Consider the following 16,807-nt stretch of genomic DNA (forward strand, 5'->3'; position numbering starts at 1 on the left):
TCAGGCCTGGCAAGCTTTTCAAACTGTAACCCTATGGCTACTTGCAACACTACCTCTATTCCCAGTGGCTACCTGCTAACCTAGCTGTATGAAGAGTTTATGTGTGTGTGTGTGTGTGTGTGTGTGTGTGTGTGTGTGTGTGTGTGCGCGCTAAACAAAAAGCTTCAAGTCAGTTTCAAAACTCTCTGTTGTGTTAGGGTTTGTTAGATTTACTCTTGGGTATTTTCTTGTGAATGTTGGTGACAATTAAAATATGCCGTGTGATTAAGTAATGTGAATTGTGTAGTCTAGTGAAATGTTCAGTATTCTAGTATTGGATTTAAAGTGGACTTCCTTAGTCTTGTTTAACGGCTCTTTCTTATGTGACTAGTATTGTATGGAATGGTATTTGTGTCCCAAATGATGAGCCTACTCTGGTCATCTTCAGCATAGAGAAATGTTTTTTGGCCTTTCTTAAGGCCTTTGCACACCAGGGAGGAGACAAATGACACTAAAATGTGAAATATTCGACTGTGAATGTGTGGCATCAAAACTATTCATACCAGCATCAATGCAAATTAGCAACAGATTGAAATAAAACATTAACTCCACACACACTTAACCATGGGCCAAGCAGGACAGGGACTGGCAGAAAAACAGCAGCAGCTTCCAGAGCTCCTGGGGGTCTAGGGATCTGGGGATCTCCCTGCAGCACCAACCTGCTTACGGATAGAGATTTTGCATTCACCAGGATCATCTCAGCTGCCTGTCCTGGGGCTCCAGTCCACTTCATTAAGATGTCATAATATGTTAAAATACCAAAGTCACACAAGACAAACAGCAACTCTTGCGTTGTGCTTTCGTGGGCTTTGAACAGACTGTCCCTGTCTGTAAATCCCACATAGCAGCGGGAGCAATTGCCATCTCAAGTCACTTGTCACCTTTTTTTTAATGATTTTTTGTGTTATATAAGACGGAGTGATGAGGTACAACAGGTCCGCCATGATTTGTGACTCAACATCTAATGTGATTGGTTGATGCCTTTTTTCTGAAAAAAAGTTACATCACTTGTTTGCGGCATAATCTTCACTGTCTGTGCAATAGTCAAGTATTCATGATAAACAGTTTGAAAACATACATCAACATGCAAATGAATCGCACAAAAACCACACCCACAGTGTGTAAATGTCTTTACTGTACTTGTAAAGTGTACGCATGTGAACACACATTCTAATTGATCCAACATGGTGACAGATGCAAACTACAAAACAATTATGTTATTATCTTACTGACATTCCACCACCCACACACATCAGTTGACATGTGTCTACTAATACAAACTCAACTGCAGGAATAACTGACACACAGGGACACACATCCACCTAAACACACAATGCGTTCACTACTTTGTTCATTCGGCAGTTATTGCTGAAAATGTCACTCAGTGTTACCATGGCAACTGCCTCCTCCTTTTACCTATGCTCAATGCCAGTGTCAACCTGACAGAAATCACACTCATTTTGTCTGCACTTTACATATTTGTGGGTGTGTTTGACTGTTTTCTTGACATTTCATCGCACCTTCGCAACACGCACACACCGCTAGAAACAGAATACAAACAGTGCAAGGAGTAAACATTCAGATCTTACATAAGTCAGGCAGAAACAACTTCATAAACTCAAGGCCATAGATCAGACTCAGCTAGAGCAGCAGCAGGAGCACTTGAGCTGGTGGGGTTTCAGCATCCAACTCAAGAGCTCTTCAGCAGGTTGGATGTCTGTTGGTTTGAACCAGAGAGCTACTTCAGAGCTATAGTGGTTATGTATTTGCCAACAGAGTTAAATCCAGAAGAAAATGTGATTTGGTTTAATATTTATTTTTTCGAAGCTTCATAATGCATTGAAATTACACCCTAATGCTTATTTTTTGGTGAGTAGTAACTATTTTCTTCTCTTTTCCTATACATTTTTCAGTCCCTTTGTGCATGTTTCTTTAGTCATTAATATTAAAGTGTGCACAAAGAATGGGTAAAGGCTACATACACATTGCCAAAAAGATCTCTGCCTGTTTGTGTGTGTATAATGCACACAGCATTACTAATGGAGTCATCAACACCCTAGTTGCAGCTTTCTTTGTTTGGCTTTATTGGAATAAGTTGTTGTTCACAGATGAGCTTTGTGCTTATTGATATAGATCGATAAACAATTACTGGTCTCTTTGCCTGGTGAAGTTCCATCAAGCTTCCTTTTATACCCACAGGGCAATACATGCACGGATGAAAGGAGAGAGAGAGAGAGAGAGAGAGAGAGAGAGAGAGAGAGAGAGAAATCTAGAAACAGAATGATAGTGAATGAGAAACATTCAAAAGCAGGGCATTCATGATGTTGTACTTATCTGTAAACAGTGGTTGCGTAGAAAATTAAAAAGAGTTTGAAAGAAAAGTTCAAATGCCGTCTATGTTCTTGTAAGTGGCTGTGTAAAGTCGACATGACTATAACCCCCAAATTGCATAGGACACAGCCATGACACGTCCTAGCTCCACCGCTGTCGCCGGTGCTAATCAGTCGTTCTAGGCAAGTTCTAAGTAGTAGCTCTATGGTGTGTCTCAGAAATGTCTGTCCGCTCGGCTCTGCACAGAATACGTGGCTAGTCTATTTTTGACACATGGGTCAAGATCAAAGTCCAGGATCTCAACTCAGTGGACAGCACATTAACTTTACATGAGAAGACAGATAAGACTTTGCAGTATTCATCAAAATGAATGACAGCCTTGATATTGAAGTACTTAGAAAACCTACTCACACCGTTCAGTATTTGCTTTTTGATTCCCACCACACACTAGTTTATTCTTAAGTCCTTCACCACCCTTCTGAAAACCTGCCATTTCATGACAATTTTAAAAGCCTGTTGATATGCATACTGGGGCTTTGTTCTGGTGTTCCTGCTGGTATGCTGTTTTGACAGACAGACAAAAGAACCATCACAGACTTAATAACATATATTTCAAGGGTGATTTTACTTGATGGCACCACTGAAACATTAGAAAGATGTATTATACACGACCAGGCAGCATTGTGTTTTAAATGTATTCTCTTTGCATTTTTTAAATTTACTTTGTGAAACAATCGACTGTGTGAAGGTTTGCCTTGTTATATAACTAAATATGTGACTATTCTGTGAAGTAACAATATTTATGTTGTTTTTATTTCGCTGTCATAGCAGGGATTGAGACTTGAACAGAAAGTTTGCAGTGGAAATGGATTTGCTAGATGTATGTTATGTATGAAAAGGAGAGAGCCTGTTTTCAACATGCTTCATAGTTTTTCATCAGAAACTTGTAAGAGAAAACACAATTAGATAAAGCTGACCAATCACATTTTTGGTGTAGTATCCATGTGCAGTTACATTTTTAAGGTGGTGAAACATTGTCATCTACACAGTAATTTTAAAAGCTACACACCTAGATGTTATACTGTAAATACAGAGTAACCCCTCAATACAGAGGTATAGATGAAGCTTCACGCCCTAGCTCACAAAAGCAAATATTACACTGAGCTGGAGGTAATGGAGATTTCTCCATTTCATACATTTTTATTTGTCTCTGAGATAAATATGTATCAGATGCTGTAATACATACTTAGAATTGTATTGGAAGCATCTTGAGTAAATCCAACATTTTTTATTTTTATAATCCATAAGATGTCGGTCCGCTCAGTTCCATGATATCAGGGCAGCATATCTGTTGTTTGCAGACGATGTAACTATTTTACTATAATGTACACTACTGCTTTTGGTAAACCACTTAGGGGAGCATTTCCGGTAATTAAAAGATATCTTAGATATGTAATATCTTATTTACCAAAAGGAACATAAGGCATATTTTCTTTATGGTAACAGTTAAACGCTGTGGCTGGAGTACGATGAGCATTAACCTACATAGCAAAGCTCTTGTTTTTTCTTTGGTCTGACCATCACCGTGGCCATGACATTTGGGTGGTGACCTACGGAGAGCATTGAAACAAGCAGCAGAAATGTTCCTTCTTCACAGAATGGCTAGCCTCACTCTGCGTGACAGTGGGAACAAACAATGGGAAACCCTTCGACAAAGCCAGGAAAGGCAGTTCACCTGGGGATCCCTCAGGAACAGCCAGGGGGAGTAAGTGGGGAATAAGACAACTGTGCTGCCATGCTAACACTGTCATCAACAGATCCCTGATCTTGATAACTACTTTAGTTAAGAGGGGATGGATATAGCAGTAAGCTAAAATGTTACTTTAAGCTTGGGTTAAAATGGTCTTTAATCCAAAAAATGCTCTTAATAGACCTTATATTCCTGTTGAAGGCTAATTACTATATGCCCACAAAGTCTAGTTTTAATTGGAGATTTTGTTGATTGTGTCCGACCACTTGGACCCTTAGTCTATACTGATGCTGGTGACTAGCAGGAGCACTGAATGTACTTCATATTGCAGACACTGGATTAACAGCAGCAGGGAGACAGTGTAATAAAACAATCCTACTGAGAGAGGACCATGTGAAAGCTAGAAGGACAGTTTGCTGCTGTGTTGAGTTAAGCGGCCCAGAGAGAATTTAGATAATAGTGATGTTGGCGACAGGCAATTATAGAGGCAGCATCAGCCCAAATTTCTTTAGCTGCCTCTAACACTGCCACTGCTACTACCTTTAGCTTGGATTGAGTTTAGTTGATACATACATACTCTGAGTGCACACACATTTACACTGACAAGAGCATGTGATTTATATATATATAATTACCTCTAACATTTGCAGTCCTTGACACTCGTACATCTTGTTGTAATAATGTAAGATTTAAACCACTAGATGCCATTAAAATTCTACACACTGGTCCTTTAAGTTAACATGATCATTTACATTGTACAAAATAAACATTAATGTCATTGTAAATTGTTCCATCTAAGGTTCTTATGCTTGTTTAAAATTTAATATTATATAATTAGATATTAGTTATCGCTAATTGTAATCAAATTGCATATTAACATTTGTAAAGTTAATGTCAATGCCTGACAAGACTAGTCTACACCAATGCTAGATGCTTCAGTATGCTAACATGCTCACAGTGACAATGCTGACATGTTTATGTTTGGCAAGAATAAGGTTCACCATCTTAGTTTAGTATTTAGCATGCTAACATATCTAATTAGCATTAAATACAGTACAGCTGATGCTGATATTTCATTAGTTTTGCAGGTATTTGGACATAAACCAACCATTTGAGACATTCTGACCTGATTGCAGTTGATGGAAAGTCAGGGGGCCCCAAGAGATTAAAATTCATCCTTAGGGAATTACCAAAATAGCATGGCAATCCAGACATTAGTCTCTCCAGGATTCCTTCAGCTTTTGTCGTGGCCTAAAATTCCCGATTTCACAGTACTTTTTCTAAAACATTGTGATGTTTTTAGGCATTTGTAACTGCAATATTTGTCATTTTGTTTGTTTGTATAATTCATTAAAAATCAAAAGCAACATATTCCAGTGATAATAAATTGCGAGTAGTTTGGCTCAACACTTTGCTTGGGCTACTGCTTTGATTAGTGAAACTACAATTGGTCAAATTTGCAGCAAAGTTGGGTCATTGCAAGGTTGCACAAAATTCATGGAGAATGGTTTTTCACTGCTAGAATGGACAGGATAAATTACTACACTGATCAAACTCTGTCAATTACTATGTATGTACGTTTTGATTGAAGACTTGGAACAAAATGATAACCTATCCTTAAGCCTAAATACTAACACACAACTCTACCCTAACCCTATGAAAAACAATATTACACAACAAAATGTAACACATTTCCATGTTTTGCTATGACAGATTATGCAATTTAAACTAATAGTTTCTCTGAAAATTGTTCTTGATGCTAGTAGGAATACGAAAATGGAAATCACAGTGGAACGTTAGAGCCTTCAGTTATTCAGGAAAGAGAAAAGTATGAGGCGATGGGACTGATGAATTAGAAGCCTAAGGAACTCAAGTGATAGGATTCACTGTGTGAGAAAGACTGAAAGGCTCCTAATTATAAAGCCGTGATCCATCAAATGTTCATGAATGGATATTTTCAACCTCATCGATGTTGACACTGGCATTGGGATCCATCTTAATTATTATTGCACTTGACCTTCTTGGTCCCTCTCCATCTGACATAATCTTACAGTTTCTCTGTGTTTAGGTGGGTGTGGCAAACTGCCTTACAAAATGAATGGGCTATTAGACTCCCATCTGCCATCCCGTCTACAGTACATATTTCAGAGCCACAGTTATACAAGTGTGCTGACTTACTGCATCCCTGTTTGGTAAGGGCCTGCAATGCCTCATAATGACAACAAGAAATATCATTCAGACCTCTCCGCCCTCCAATCAGGACATTTATCACAAATTTAGATAGATTTGCAAAACATGGTCAAGAACTTATCCTTTCCACCTCTTCTTCATTACTTTGCTATCTGGAAGGAGGATTGGTATTCCTGCCGTCATAGAGGGGAGATTCCCAATGGACTGCTATGGCCTACACAACTAACCATTGGGGGAAGCTGAGCTAGCACCACCGCTAGCAAGCTCATCTGTAGCAAATTTACTGCTGGCTAACCACTTAGAAGATGTTGTTTATATTAATTTCTTCTTAAATAAAATGTTTACAGTGGATACTTTTCAGTCTTGTCTTTATGGGTTGTGACCTTATGCATACATTATGGAGAAATGAGCTCATTAGAAACATGAACTTGAACAATTAAACTACTAAACTGGTCACAAGTGTCTAGATTGTTAAAAACAAATGAACGTATTTTGCACAGTGTTGACTTATTGCACCAATTAATTTTCTACCAGCAGATGCAGTGACCCAAAACATTATTGGTTTATGCTTTAGTGAAGCAGAACAATTTTTTTTGCCGTCAGCAAAGGCACCGGAACAAACATGCAAATACACACAAATGCATAGATGTGTACCAATTTAGCCAGTGGTAAAGGGTGCTTGGGTTTTAGGTTAAGGTAGCAAATTGCTTTGGTCAGCTGTTGTACTGAAATAAATAAAAATAGCCAGTGATGAAAACAGTTAACCAAAACAAGATCCAATAACCTCGTTGCAGACCTGATATGGTCTTAGAGCTCATTGAACTATATACTCACAATTGTCCCAAAATCACACATTGGGACGTCCACTTCCTGCATTGTGCTCAGAATGGCCAAATTGCTTCCTCGAAGCCAAATGAAACAGCTGGCTTTCTCCAGGTCACCAGCAGCACTATGTGGTACTGTAGCTCCCACAGGGGCTGACTCAAAGGTGCTACAGACGCTTCCTGTAGCTTTACCACGAGAAAATAAGTATTACAACTTAGAAAGCTTTCTATATCCTATATAACTTTAATGAACCACATTATATGGGAGCGTTAAGTTTAACTATTTAATAAGGTAAACTGGCTGTATTATTATGGCTAAGTATTGAGTTAACTGACAACTATAGAAGCCTTGAAGTTAGCATTGCTACATATGAACACACACTAACACAGATACAAACAGCTGAGGGCAGAAAAAGTTTAAATGCTTATTTTTTTCTATTGAGGCTTTCAGATGCATTCTGGAGGATTTAACTACCTTCCATTAGTACCTCAAGGGCCTGATATGTATGTGTGCATGAGAGAGAGACTTTAAGTGTGACAGTACTTCTCCAGGTCTGTGAAGATGCCTTGAGGATATTTCATGGTTTAAGAGATGAATTATCTTCTTCATGCAATTCACATCTGTGTTTGCACAAAGACACCCAGAATAAGCAGAGCAAGCAAAAGAGGCCTGATGAAGTCTGGCAACACTTATGTTGCTTACCTTTCTGGTATGTAACTCACAATATGTACCGTTATTCCTTTTTAATTTTCCCTTAACATTATATTGCATTAGTTGCTCTTTGCCACCTACAGGTTAATGAAATTCTACATTTCCATAATTGCAACTGTACTCTGTGCATTCTATAATGGGGTCATAGAGTTGTTTAATTTGCATGAATGAGCTTTTGTGCCGTTTATTTTCTCAAAAGCATTTGATTTTTCCTTTTTTTGCACAATTTTTTCTTTTTAACATTCCACATTCTTAATGACTTGCATTAACCTTGCAAAGCAGCTGGACTCACGAGGTTACACAAAAATCCATATCACACTTGTGTCTGAACCACAGTGTTTTGGACCTATCAGCGAACGCTGGACTGTTTTCTTTATCCTGTTCCTGGTGGATTTCTGACCATTAGCGCCTGCTTCCGCTATGTTTATGTCCACTCCAGCTCGCTCCCACAGTCATTCTCACTATACTCCTGCACATTAGAGTCTTCTCCTGTCCCACAGGTGAAAATGTGTTATTTTACTGTATCAGTAACAACTGAGAAATGTCTCCAAATTGCTTTGCTGTTGTTTTGTGAAAATAACCTTTAATTTTTCTCTCAACTTAATTTGTTAACTTTTTTTCCATCTTTATGATGGGCGCAAGATATACCACAGGACCCACAGTTGTTTTTTTTGACCACCCATTCTCCGTTGTGGGTCACAATGCAGCCCCCTACTGCTGTCAGCCACTGCATGAGGTTGTAGTTTAAAGCAAGGTGCGTGTGTGACAACGTGTGAGGGTGTCGCTTGAAAACAATGGCGGCTGCTTAAGAGGTCAGCGTAGATGCTGCTAGCATCAGTTATATCCACTGGAGAGTATTTCTTCATTGAAAGAAGAGCAAAGAACAACTGAAGGCTCTTCTTGATGGAACTGATGTTTTAGCTATGTTATGGTTCAGTGGTCTGATTGGTTGTACACCCATGATAGACAAGAAAGATGGTTCACCCAATCACACTATTTTTTTCAAAGTGCCTCCCCTCTTCCAAACTATTTCTAGAGATGACCTCCCAGATGGTTCTGTGTAATAAACCCCCTGGCACAGACAGGTTAGGGTTGCATTAGTCCCAACAAGATTAGAAAGGTAGAAGAGGATTGTTACAGAGACACGAGAATCATCCTGCTCAGTGATGTGATGCACCAATCACATTACAAAATGGTTTCTATATTATGTATATTTTAAAAATATATCTAAAATAGAAAAATGATTACAAACAGATAACGTTTCATATTACAGTGCTGTTACAATTTTATATTCAAACATTCCCCAGCAGCCCTTCAACAGACACTCCACCATCCCCAAACCCCAAACCTTGCTAGCTTGGGGTTAGCCCATTACAAGACAATTACAAGATGTCATTCCCAGAAAGACAGCCTAAAAACTGCATGTTTATTTTGACCAAGCCCCCTAGTGACAGTAGGAATTATGGTTCTTGCTCCTTGCAACCAAAGGAGGAAGTAGTCTTACATTGGCAGGAGGTCAGGTAATGGATGGGTCGACAAAATGTTGGTCTCTAACACATGAAACTGCAGTTTGTTTCCTGTTTCCATCCAACAGTCAACACTGGATTGATTTCACAATTTTTCTCCAACCCTGTCATGTTTGTGCCTAAACCGAAACCTGATCAGAAAATTGTTTGATTTTGTAATGTTGATTTGTAACAGTTTTCTAAGGCAGTGAGGAAGTATATTTCTCGGGCTGTCATTCTGGAGAGCATGGAAAAACAATGTATTTTGTAATTTAATTTAGACGATTTGTTTTCCAGTACATACTGTATTTGAAAAATCCTATGGGTTTTGGGAGGATTTGTCACAGTCACAACAAAATCAGGGTAAATCTGTGCCAGTCTAGCATTGCCTAAGTGGATTGTGTGAAGTATTTTAAATTGAATGTGACCCGGGGTCCCCTGGTGGCCCTTGGGGATTAATGTACCCAGTTTGCATATAACTGGAGATCTTTGTTGCATTTCACTCCTCATCTATCTCTACTCTCATTGTCACTGTCCAATAAAGACAAAAAAGAAAATAATAAGATGAAGAAAAATAAGTGTGAGCCAGCCATGAACCCATGCACATAAAGCTACCAACGTATCATCCCACCCAGCTGGAATTATGAACCTTTTTGAGAATGGCATTAGGGAGCTGTATGTTCAGTGTATTCAGTAGGATAAGGATTAACTTCAACAAAAGTACAATATGTTAAATAATCACCAGCTCTTGTCTGACTGTCCATATCTGGACTCCAGCAAAACTTTTCTGGCTGAAAAAAGAAAAACTTTCAGATGGTGTTTGGCTGAACTTTTTTCATTCCTTTTTTGGCTTCCTCTACTTTTTACACTGGGAATCACTTTTTATGAGTCCTGCCAACCCAGAAACCCATTTAACATTTTGAAATGCGGTGCATGATGGACATGTTATGCGAAAAACCGCCTTTCCTATTGCTGACCATTGTAGCTGACTGACATCCAGCAATGTTAGCTAGTTTTAAGGGCTTCTGCAGCATTCACACACACACACACACACACACACACACACACACACACACACACACACACACACACACACACACACACACAAACACACACACAATGGGCAGGTGAATTATAACTTGAGTAGATTTTTTTTGTGTTTGGAGATATACTGTATGAGGCACTACATATTTTCTTGAAAGAGACAATACTAGTAGCTCTTGGTTAACTACTGTTGCAGTGGTGTGTGAAAGTGCTGCTGGCCAACAACCACAAGGGATTCTCTCCCTTAAAACCGTTCTCTTCGCTTTCTCCCTCACACACACCACCAAGGTGTATTTATTTATTTATTTTTTGTAGCTCATCATGTTAAAGCTAATCCTTTCTGGGTTATCTCTCCACCACAGACACACCTTGAGTGTGTATGTGTGTTTGCGTGAAATTAAGATTAGTTGCATTAGTAGTTATGGGGTTTGACGATTTTTCCCCCAAAAGCCTGGGCATTTGTGTACGAGTGTATAAGCTAAGAATGCGAGGATGTATGTACCCTGTATGTGTGTACTCAGGTGTGCCCTGGGAATGCGCTCAAGTGTAAAGAATGCGAAGGCCAAACAAAATCTCCTGCAACAGCCGAAGAAAAGCTGGATTGAAGCATTTTTTTTAGTGGATTTCGGTGCTTTTATCCAGCACCTATTTGCATTCTGCTGTCCTTTCCGTGCCTCCAAAGGGAATCTGGTAACATTTCCAACAACAGTTGAAAAAGTGGCATGTCGTGGATTTTTGTTTGGCGTAAGAGCATGGCATTTCTAAAAAGTGTGACAATCAATAAAGTAAGCTTCTTTCAATGCTAAAATGCCCCTTTGGAACATCCGGTAGTTCTCTCTGGCACGCACATAACCACAAGGTCTCGCTCTGCTTTTTCTGTTGCAGTCTCACAGCCACAGTGAGGATATAGCTCACACTCACTCACACATATACAGGCAGAGGATGGAGTCTGAAAAACTGATGTGACAGTGGGATTTATTGCATCTTAATTATTCAAAAGTGTGTGAGCAATGTTGAATGAGAAAGAGAGCTAGAGAGGGAGCAAGGGGGCCCAAAAGTAAAGAGAGAGAAAAGATGAAAAATGGAGGAAGTGGAGATAGAAAGAACGGAGCCATATTTCTCAGTCAGTTTGTCAAGTAAAAAAACTGTTTTGTTATCAATTCTGGTGAATAATAGTCAGAAATAAAGAAACATATTAATCAAGCTCAAGCATTTATTCAAGGTTTTCTTGTTGAAGGTCAGTTAAAGGGAGAAAAGAGAAAGATAGGCCCCATTTAGACCTGATATGAACATGCAATGGGTGTCTGAATATGTTATCCAGATAATGACATCTAAACACAGGCTTTTGCATTAACATCCTTGATAAAATGTCAGCTATAGGGTGGATTCCTCTAAAATGCTGTACACACATACATGGTGCCCAGAGGATGGATTGTAATCATTTTGATTGTTGATTTCTGACTTTCAATCTATTGCCTTCTGCCAGGTCAGAATTTTACATTGTATAATAGTTTAGTTTATGGCTAAATACCTGCAAATACCGATATACCGACATACCCATGCCATTATATACTTTTGCATACAAATATCAGTTCTGTAGACTTTCAATGAACAAAAGATGACTTATACACTCCATAGAGAAGAAATATCACCCCAGGTAAAGCATGAAAATCTGAACCAGGAAAATAAGATTAGTAGTCATTTAGTAGTCTATTTCCTCAACTGTATCAAATATACAGTATATTTTAATCTATCAGATTGAACTCATCAGCAGATATTCGATGAATGAACTCAAATTGGGATTGAGGGCAAATAAACTTGATCGAGACATCCCTAGTGCTCCAGTGTTGTCCTTTCATTGTAACCACAGTCCTACAAACTGAGAAGCAATCGGTCATTATTAAAAGTTCAAAGCAATTCTTAAACAATACGTTTAGTATTTCCCATTGGCAAGTTCTGTTGTCAACAGGCTTTAATGTCTCAAATACTTACTGACATCACTTCATGTCATTTTATCAAGAAGCATACAAAAGATATTGATTTCAACTCCAACAAAATATAGTTTGAATAGCAGAGAGCAGACAGAGAGAGCTGGCAGAGAGGGACCAGAGAAGGTAAGTGAGTTCACAGAAAGAGCGGTTTGGACACGCTATGGTTTCAAATACTGACTTTGATGATAACAGAAAGCGATTTGGAGGTATGTTTTTCTAGTGCTGAGTTTTTTTGGTGTGTGTGAGAGAGAGATAAGTTGAAGAGAGGCCAGCACGAAACCAGCAACTACACGGGTCCCATGGGTAATTCAAAATAGATTATAATTGTGAGAAATGTCTTCAGACAAACACGCTCTCTTCTCTCTCTCATTGATACACAAAGCATAAAGGCCTGCTCATCGCTTCATCCGAATGTCTCTGACAGCTAAAGTGGTGTAACTGAACTGTGTGCGTGCCTGTAGGTTGAGAAGCACTCTTGTAGATTTAGCAGTCACACATCAAGTTCTTCAATGAATAAACACATGCTCTGAGATAGCAATCTTTGCGTTAATGTCTGCTGTGCCTCTTAAAGTCAGACCAAGGCTTAAAGTCAAGACTAATATATAAATGGATCTATTAGCAAAATCTGTTGGAAAATCAGTAGAAAAACTGGGGTTACACCAATAAACAGGTTTAGCCAATAGTGAGCATAGATCTGGATAGATGGCCATAATTATCTATCGAGCTAAGTGTTAAAGGTCCAGTGTGCTGGGTATGTGAGCGGGGTGGAGCGATAAAGATTCTGCTCCTCTCTCATGGAGCTGTTTGTTTGCGCTGCTCCTCCGTTTAAAGTCTCTCTGCACCGCTCCACTCAAAAAGAAAAAGAAAAAAGAAACTGATGAGCTGATGAGAGGATAGTGTTTCAGGAAATACACCACTTTGTAACTTGAGGATGTCTGAGGAACCACCGGTCCTTTGGTGTTGGGACAGGCCGAGCTGCATTCTGGAACCCAGGGGATGTTTACGCTGCTAACCAGGATATTACCTCACTCTTGACATTATCCCTTAGAAATGTCAGACGGGAGAGTTTATAGACACACTCCTCACACAGAAAGAAACTTCAAAATGTGCCTTGATACAATGAAAGTGATCAATTTTAACACCAAAACAGTATCAAAATGTTGTCAGAATATGGATTGTGTGACTGAATAGGCCAACTATCATCCTCGAGGCAGCAGGGAAACATTTTGTGGGTTCATGTATTTTATGTATTTGGAATAATCTTAGCATATTTGGATACCTGAAGATATGCTACACAAACATTTGGATTTTGTTTTGCAGTTGCTAAAATGGGTACACTTTTGTAAGCTCCAGGCTTGGATGGGTTCTGTAATTGATATAAATATTGCAATTTTGCAAGTATTTCTTTAATGCTTGTACTGGCAGCAAGAGAACTTTCCATTGGTGAGGAGGGAGGTAACACTTTTGGATGAGGAATCACCTGTAGCCTCCACTCCATCTGTCACATATGGAGGATTATGTGATACTTTGGAGATAAGCACACTCAGACAATTTTGGGATATTACTTTTTGTAGCAGGAAGAGTTCCAACACTTTGGCACCACATACCAACACAAGTCAGGTTTCTTTACAATGACACGCCTAGAACAGAAAAGACCTGAGTGTTACCAAGTTACTCACGTACAAAAAGTGTCTCAACTAATCCAGACTGGAAATCAGTCTGTAAAATCCTTCAGTGTCGGTCTGAAGGACTTTATGTGATTTGATTTTTAATATATATAACTTTTTTTCTTACTTTTAGGATGATCTGCTGTGTGCTAGCAGTGTGAGGGAGTCGGAGGACGTTAAGGACGTTATAAAGAAGGTGTAAAAAGCCGCTTATTTACTTTGCAATGAGGACCATTTTTGTGGCCTTTCGGAGGACATGACATTACTTGGACTTCTAGCCTTTAAAGTATACGCATCTGGACATGGGGAAAAGACTGGAAGAGATGCACATGCTGCTTGGGATGACACTCTTTTTCTAGTTTGCAGACGTGTCAGCAGAGTACAAGGCGGCTTGGCTTTAAGCTGCTGTTACATTGGACATGTTATCGCTGTCAGCCAATCCTATCTGCCCTTCTCTCATTTATTATGTGTGTTTCACTATGTGTGTGTTTTTGGGTGAAGGTTAAGCCAGCTTGTGTATGTGTGTTTGGGTGTGTTTACTATTGGACAATAATTATAATGCTTGTATTGAGGCAACCTGATTAAATACTGGTCTGTGGTTGTGTGTGTGTGTGTGTGTGTGTGTGTGCATGCTCTAAATATAATCATGCCTCTGCAGCTTCACTGACCAGCAGCACACAGCAGTTACACATGGCTAGAGTTATAGCGATACCTTTCTGTCTCTCTCTTTCACTCTCTTGGTCCCTTCCCTTCTTTTTTCCCCCTTTCCAATCTTTATTGCCTCATGCTTCATTCACTTTTTTGCTTTTCTGGCCTCCACCTTTTTTTTTATTCCTTTCCCTTGCTTTTCATTCTTTCTTCCCTCCTCCTCCCTCCCTCTGTTTGCACTCTTTAAATCTCCTTTCATCCTGAAATCCCTCTCTCCGCCTTTTTTATGTCCTTCCCTACAGTATTTTTCTACTTTTCTTTCCCCATCTCTTGACCTCTGTGCTTCTTCCTGCTTTCTCTCCTCCTCTTCCTTCCTTCCTCTGTCCTCTCAACAGAGACTTAATAAGGAATAACCTCTAGTTGTGTAAGCAGGTCACAGGGAGGTGGTGAGAGGGAGAGAAGCAGAGCGGTAATAACAGCAGTCTTATTACCTACACAGTCACACATTCTGTCAGATTTACTGTATATACTCACATTATTGTCCTAAAGCAGTATTTATTGATTTTTTTTTTTTTTTTTTTGGGGGGGGTATTTGGGGTCAGTGGAACAAGCTGTGAATACAGCATTGACCTATCAATTCAGAAAGTTGATATGGCAAACATGTTGGCTTTTAGCTCTGTATTGATCCCTACCCACTCCTCAGGGGAAATCGTCAGTTTCTATGGCTATTAAATGCTTTGCTTTGTTCATAAATGATAACAAAATGGCGAGAGTGAACCAAAACGGTGAAGTTTTGAGCCTGAAAACCAAAACAATGAGCTGAGAAACACTAAAACACTCCCTATACTTGAGGCTATGGCTATATGTAGTCATGTGACCCTTCTTAATATAACAATGCAACAAGTATAGCCATGCTAGTGGCTCCATGAGTCACAACAGTACTGTGATCTAAATGCGGCCATGTTCATGCTCTTAGTTCAGTGTCGTAGCATGCTAAAATTGGCAATTAGAACTAAACCCAAAGTACAGCTGAGGCTAATGTCATTAGCTTTGTAGGTGTTATAAACCAAATTATTACACATATTCAAACTTTGACTATAATTATACCACGAGAGGAAAAGTCAGGGGATCACCATATACCGTTATAACAATTCATCAGGGTAATGTCTGAAAAGTTTTATGGCGATCCATCCAAAGCATTTCACTGTGAACCACAAATGTCAATCTGCTGGTGGTACTACTGGACAAGTCAGGGGATCACCAAAACCAGCAAGCTTCATCCTGAGGAACATGAATGTCTCTACAAATTTGTTTTAAAGTGAGCTACACTCAAAAATAAGTTGTATTTTGTGCTTCTTGAAAATCCGATTTTAAGGGGCGCACCTACAAGCATGATTTGTGACATCACAAACAGGAGGTCAATCCTGGTCCATGTGCATATTCATAGATTGTGGATTTTTTAATGAGAAAGAAGGAATAGATGTCTTAATTTGGAAATAAAAAACAAAAAACTAGCATGGCTAACAGTATAAATAAGCGTAGCTTTAAGTGAAACACTAACTTTGCTAATAAATATAGAAGCAGCAGTGCCTGACACAACATATTTCCAATGTTTTTTGGTTTAATGGTAAAGCCGTGCAGTGGGATGTCCAATGCAGTCTGTCTAGAACATATTGGCATTAAGACGTTTTTGTTTGAAATGTTTGTGAATGAGAATCATAATCCACGTCACTGCCTCCCATCTGTATTCTGCAAGGGAGTCATAATTCTGCCAAAACTAAATATGCTGCGTCCATATCACCCTCCTTGAAGGTCTGACAAAGTAGTTCTCTGAGCTACTCTGACATCACAGATTAGGGTAGAGCCAAAATGAGCAGCAGGGTAACAATATAAAGCACAAGAGGGCAGCACATTTAGACTATTCTACCTCTTTTCTGCCTTACAGTGTTTTAGAAATGTGAAGATTAATGACTTCAACCATATAGACATCATAAATTGAATGCATCTTGCAATGAAATATGACTGACTAAATTCACCTGATTTATTTCTACTTAGTGTAGTTTATTCTGCCGGAGTTGGTGTGTGTTTTATTCATGACCCCCTTTT

The sequence above is a fragment of the Dicentrarchus labrax genome, unplaced genomic scaffold (assembly GCF_905237075.1).
Source record: "Dicentrarchus labrax unplaced genomic scaffold, dlabrax2021, whole genome shotgun sequence".
In the NCBI taxonomy this organism is placed as follows: Eukaryota; Metazoa; Chordata; class Actinopteri; family Moronidae; genus Dicentrarchus; species Dicentrarchus labrax.